The 6,000-nt window shown below is 44.6% G+C and overlaps 1 protein-coding gene across 2 annotated transcripts in view; it reads right to left on the reverse strand.

Annotated features, from left to right (window-relative positions):
• Tec (tec protein tyrosine kinase) overlaps positions 1–3,355 on the reverse strand; it is a 102,096-nt gene extending 98,741 nt beyond the window's left edge. For both annotated transcript variants that reach the window (XM_040747176.1, XM_040747175.1), the window contains exon 1: positions 3,286–3,355. The gene's annotated coding sequence lies outside the window, so the exon portion shown is untranslated. The remainder of the gene's footprint in view (positions 1–3,285) is intronic.
• Positions 3,356–6,000: the final 2,645 nt, after the last annotated feature.

Genomic DNA, 6,000 nt, shown 5'->3' on the forward strand with positions numbered 1-6,000 from the left:
TCTAGGCTGGCATAAACTACATAGCAAGACCCTGTCTCAATAATAACAACAGTAATAATAATGTTAAAGACATTGAAAAACCTAACGTTAGACTTGGATACTAATACTGAGAAAAATCTTCCTAACAGATTTCAGAAATAACAGGACATAAATTATGGAAGGTACAAAATATCTAACATCTAAACAATGAATTCCTTGAAAACACATGACAGAAAATAGGAGAAAAATCACCAATGAAATAATTCAAGAAAATTTCCCAAACTAAAAGTCATAAAAGACCAGATTCAAAAGCCCAGCACCCTGGACGAAAACAAAGGCAAGCCACAGTATAGCACCAGGAAAATAGAGAGTGTGGAGAACAGAGAATATTTCATAACTCCACAGAAAAGCACAGGAGGGCTGTGGCCTCTACTCAGACTACAGGTAAAGAGTAAGGAGCCAGAAGTTCATAATTTAGAAGATCTGGGAACAACAACTTTGAAATTTCCACCCCAGAATTCCACACTTGATCAATCTATGAAGTTTGAGGGAGAAATGGATATCTTCAGTCATTCTTAGTCCCAGAAAGATTGACATCCCATGCATCCTTTTCCAGAAAGCTCTGAGGAGTTCACCAAAATAGAGGAAGTTACATGGGTACCAGGAGATAGAACATGGGAAAGAGATGTGGGGATTCCCAGGATGTTTAGTGTCAGGACAGCTTCTGGGTGACCTCTGTGCCCAGTAAACAGAAGTCCACCCCTCCAGAGGACAGTAAGCCAAGAGGTTCAGATCCAGCTTCCTGGGGCAAATGAAATTAACAGGAGACCTGATTCCTTTAAGGGAAGACTTGGAAAACTAGTCAAGATCTGTAAAGTGAATTAAAAAGAAGTACACAGATAGACAGACAGACAGACACACACACACACAAAAGTCAAATGATTATGAATTCCAAGGAACACAAAAAAAATTGTGCTTGGCTTAGCTGTGAATATTGGCCTACCATTAATATTGTGACATATTGATCTAGCCATCTCCAAGCCCAAATTCTGTGCCTACACATATTTACACTCACATTTGTTTGCTCCTTATATTTACATTCGTTCATTTCCCCAGTAGCAGCCTATTTGTGGGGTTTTGTTTTGTTTTTAATTCCTTCCTATTTGTTCCTCTAAAAAAATGCAATTTTCAACCTCTGTTTCACGGTAGCTTTGGTCATCTGAGCCCTGAGCAGTGAAACATACAGAGGAAATTAATAGTTATAATCCAACCCAAGGAAGGACTGGCTAGCCCGGATGGGAATAAAAAGAGGTGCCTAGGTGGAGGCAAGAATGGATGGAAAAATAACCTCTAGATCCTCTCCTCTAGGTTTCTTGTGGTTGTTTTTCCAACATCTTTCTTCTAATAGTATAATCACATGGAGCAGGAGAATCTCCCCACTGTCAATGATCACAACTCAATTTCATTCCTTTCTTACGGACCTGGATGCCTCACTTAGGATCCTAATTAAACCAAAATAGCTGCCTCCCCAAACTGTTCGTATGTATTCAACTCTGCCTCACCTGCTATTCACTGAACAAGACGAGAGAAAGCATCATAAGGGGCTCTGAACAGGGACAGTGTCATCAACAGACACTTCCCGGAGCATCCACAGGCGAGCCAGCACCAGGCTGAGTACCCTGCCTGGAGAACCTGTAGGCAGGGGTGTGGTTAGAGGTCCAAGGACCAAGTTCACGGCACACTGGGTGCCCGGAGGAAGACAAGGAGGCCAGTCATTCGACTTCAAGAATACAAATGGACCAGTGATTGTCCAGTTTCTCCATTCTTTACGGATCAACTGCAGGGAGGTAAGGTACCATCTATCCATCATTAATTACAGGCTTGATAAAACACAGTCCCTGCACTGCTTCGAAAACAAGAATACCTTAATGCAGAATAAGGTAAGCAGACAGTTTTGGCAATGCTAAAACATACATTCATACTTTAGATTCCTTCCTGTTTGGGAAGAGAGGAAAATTCTAAGCCAAAGGTCCACGTAGGGCAAAGGTATTGCCAACTAGAGCGTAGCATTGATTTGCATGTGTTGACAATACTTGTCCCACAGAGTTCCACAAACCAGAATGCACACGCCCTAGTGGGAAGAATGAGGTTCATTACCATAAACACACTACAGAAAGCACTCTGAGGAGTCAAGGACAGGAATAGTGATCAGGTTAGTAAGAATATGGTGAAAGGATGAGCCTTTCTTAAACAATGAAGACATAACTGAACAAAAAGAATGCTTTCAAACACTTACTGTATAAGTTTAGCCACGTTTCTCTCCCCTACCCCCACATAGAAACCAAGCTATTCCATATTACATTTTCGTCTTGCAGACCATAAAGCTACCAGTGTCATTAACTAATCTATTAAACGCCACAATTTCCTTAGGAGACTTGCTGATAAGCTGAAGCTTCCTCCTAACACCCCCTAGCTCTGTAAAAGAGAATTATCTGGAAAGGGAATAGATTGTCAGAGTTTCCTAAGAGGAAAACGGGGACTCACTGGAAAAAATGTAAGACATATACTTAAAGCATACAACTATCCTGGTTAGTCTCCAAACCCACTTAACCACCAGCCACCCTGTTGTTCCAATTTAACACGGGGATCAGCTCTTCTAATCAAATATTCCAGTTTCCAAAAATTGGCCCGAGATAGGACCTGATACACCGAAACATACCTGTTATTCATCAATGACAGGAAAAAGTTTAAATTTTTATTAAGATCCAGAGAAGATTGCACTATCCTGGGACAACAGGTCCACATAGTTTTTTGTTTTGTTTTGTTTTGTTTTGTTTTCCACATAGGTTCTCCAAGCCCGTTTTTAGATAGATAGATAGATAGATAGATAGATAGATAGATAGATAGATAGATAGATAGATAAATGAGTGCACCTGATGAGGTGAGGCGCTCAGGCACAGACAACTATTCATTTTAACTTTCACGCGGGACAAGCAGAGGGGAGAAAAGCCGCCTGCCGCTCCACTGCGAAGGGAACTCAACCGCGAGTAAAGGGTTCAGATGTGGAGCCTGGAGAGAGGCTGCAGCCACAGGGAAGGCGCGGCCATCAGGGGAGAGCACCTGTTCCTTCTTCCTGGCCCAAAGAGGACGGGTCTGTCACCTAACGCGGAGAGGCCACTCTCACCTCCACGCAAAAGGTAGAAGACCCTAACTAGTCCCACTAAGATCACCCTGCAGCAAGTGGAAGCCACCTCCTTGTGCGCGCACCCCGTCGGGTCCTCCCCGCCCAGAGTCCCGGGTGCTTACCTAGAGGGAGCCCTCCGCACGCTGAAGCAGGCCGGCCAGGACAGCACGACGTCGGGACTGTGGAGCCTCGAGCCCCGTGCGAGCTGTCCATGCCCATCGCCACGCCTGCCATCACGCCCACCGTCTAGCTCCGCCCATCCCCGCCCACTCACCGCCCCACCCCTCCCCTCCCCTCTGTTGCCCAAACCACGAGGCACCCCCACCTTCCTTCCGCGATTTCAAGGAAGCCTCAGGCTCCCGGGTCCGGGGCTCCAGGGAGTGTCCCTTATCCACACAGATGCGGCGTGGGGTCTCTCTAAGTCCCGACTTCCTTTCAAAGAGAACTGTCCAGGAAAGATTCGTGTGTCCCCGGCTGGGAGAGCCCGGAGCAGTGACACCTGTGGGTGGCTGAGAGCCCTGTCGGAACAAGGAACCGATCTCCACTTAGCCCCAGCGTGCGAACCCCACGGTGCTGTGCCCTGGGGTCAGCAGAGCATAGCATAGGTCACGTACATTATTAGTGTTCTAACAGTTTTCTCGTTGAAGAGTAGAAAACAACCTTCAATTGTTTTCACTTCAATTTGTTATTCACTTGTATACTGTGAAGTATTAAACTTACCGGAAAGGACTTGTCCATTGTCACCTAGCTAGCTAATTGAGAAGCTGGCCTTGTAAGGCTGGAGCCATAGCTCAGTGTACAATATTTGCTTAACATGCACAAGACCCTCAGTGTGTAGACATCTCTACTTTGATGTCTAAATTGTCCTTGACACAAGTCTTTGCTTTTAGCCTCTGTTATCTGACTCATCAATCCTGTATTGTCCAACAGGCAGAGTGGCGCACACCTTTAATTCCATCACTTGGAAGGCAAAGGCAAGCCCATTTCTATGCATTCAAGGCCATTCTGGTCTTTATAGTGGTTCCATGCTAGCCAGGGTTGCCATGTGAGGACCAAAGGGAGAGGGACACAGAACAGGACTCTAATGTCCATGAATTGTCCCTGGGAATACAAGACTGAGCTCTGCCCTCCAAAAGCTTTTGGGATGGAGAGAGATTGATTTATGAAATGCCATGTAAACACAGGTTGATCACCTAGAACCCACCAAATACATAAATAAATAAATACTGCTGTCAACCTGTGACACAGAGCTAGAAACAGAAAATAAGTACATCTGGGCTTAGCTCCAGTTCAGGTCCAGGTTCAATGAAAGACTTTATTTCAAACAGTATGGCAGCCAGCAATTGAGAAAGACACTCTACCTCTGGACTCCACAATGGAGCCTTTATATATTCAGGTAAGCAAAGAAATGATTTCACTTGTGAGGTGTCTTGACTGAAGTACACTGGAGGAAAGAGAGAGAGAGTGATGAGAAGGGGGACTTAAAGGATGTGACCATGCAGCTGAGACCTGAGTCATGCAGCCAACCTGAAGATGAAACTCGGGGGATGATGACGTGCGCAGTAGGACACTTACCTAACACCTGCTCAGAACTTCAAAGACTGCCTTCCTGTGCTATTTCTCCTGTGATCATCGAGATGACTAAGAAGTCACGTGACAAGATTCCATTCAACGGGGAAAGAGCTAAGAGCTGTTTAAAGGACTAGCCTAGAGTCATATAATTAGGAAGGAGCAGGGGAATGGGAGGAGAATAAGGAACTGAACTAAATTGTGACTAAATCCTCTCCTCCAGGGAAGGCCTTAAGCAGAATGAACCATGCGTGGAATGAACCTACCCTTCTCTCTCCTGCCTGCATGTGCTTATTCTTCCTGCCAAGCAGATGCTCTTATGGAGAGGAGGCTTCGTTTCTGTGAAGCTGTATGGGAAAAAAAAAAAAGCATGCGTGTGCAGAGAGAGTAAGTTATAGCTTCTGGTACTGCAGGTAAGGGTGTGTGTGTGTGTGTGTGTGTGTGTGTGTGTGTGTGTGTGTGTGTGTTTGAAGACTTGGAAGCTTACCATATTGACTACCTTGGAAAAGATAAGCACCAATGCCTTTAAAGGATGCCACCACCTGATACTATGATGCTTAGAACTAATTTCCTGTCATGTGGGTTGCTGCCCCTGGGTAACCCTTGTGTCTCATATTCTCAACTAAATAGAAACAGAAAGAGGCATTTGGTGGTTTATAGATAGAAAGGTTTATAGATAGAGCAGTGTTTGTATTTGGAGTGTCTGACACTCCTGTTTGGAAGTCTCTGCCTCCCTTTTATGACCTTTCACCTACCTAAGGTAATTGCCCGTAATCTGGCCATGTGTTCATTGAAATAATAAATGTAACACTGTAATGTGAATAAATTATAACAGTGATGATAATAATAATACAGACCTTATCAGTCTTGTACAGAGAATCTCTCCCTGTATGAAGAGGACCTCGTTGCAATTATGTGACATGCCTGCCTCTTTCCATTGTTTACCAAAAGCAGTTGCTCCTTTGGATCTCAGCTCATAGAAGGAAGGAAAGAATGTTGAATGTCAGGCACAAGTTTATTAATCATACTACCAAGAACAGTTGTTAAGCTGGAGAGATGGCTCTGCAGTTAAGAGCACCCAGGTTTGATTCTCAGCATCCTCTTGATGGCTCACAACCAGCTGTAACACCGGTTCCAGAAGGTCTGTTGCCCTCTTCTGGCCTCTGCAGGTACTACAAGCACGTGGCACAAAGACGACCGTGCAGACAAAACACCAATACAAACAAAATAAAAATTTGCCAGGTGTGAAGGTACACACCTAAAAACAA

The sequence above is a fragment of the Mesocricetus auratus genome, unplaced genomic scaffold (assembly GCF_017639785.1).
Source record: "Mesocricetus auratus isolate SY011 unplaced genomic scaffold, BCM_Maur_2.0 Super-Scaffold_100006, whole genome shotgun sequence".
NCBI lineage: Eukaryota > Metazoa > Chordata > Mammalia > Rodentia > Cricetidae > Mesocricetus > Mesocricetus auratus.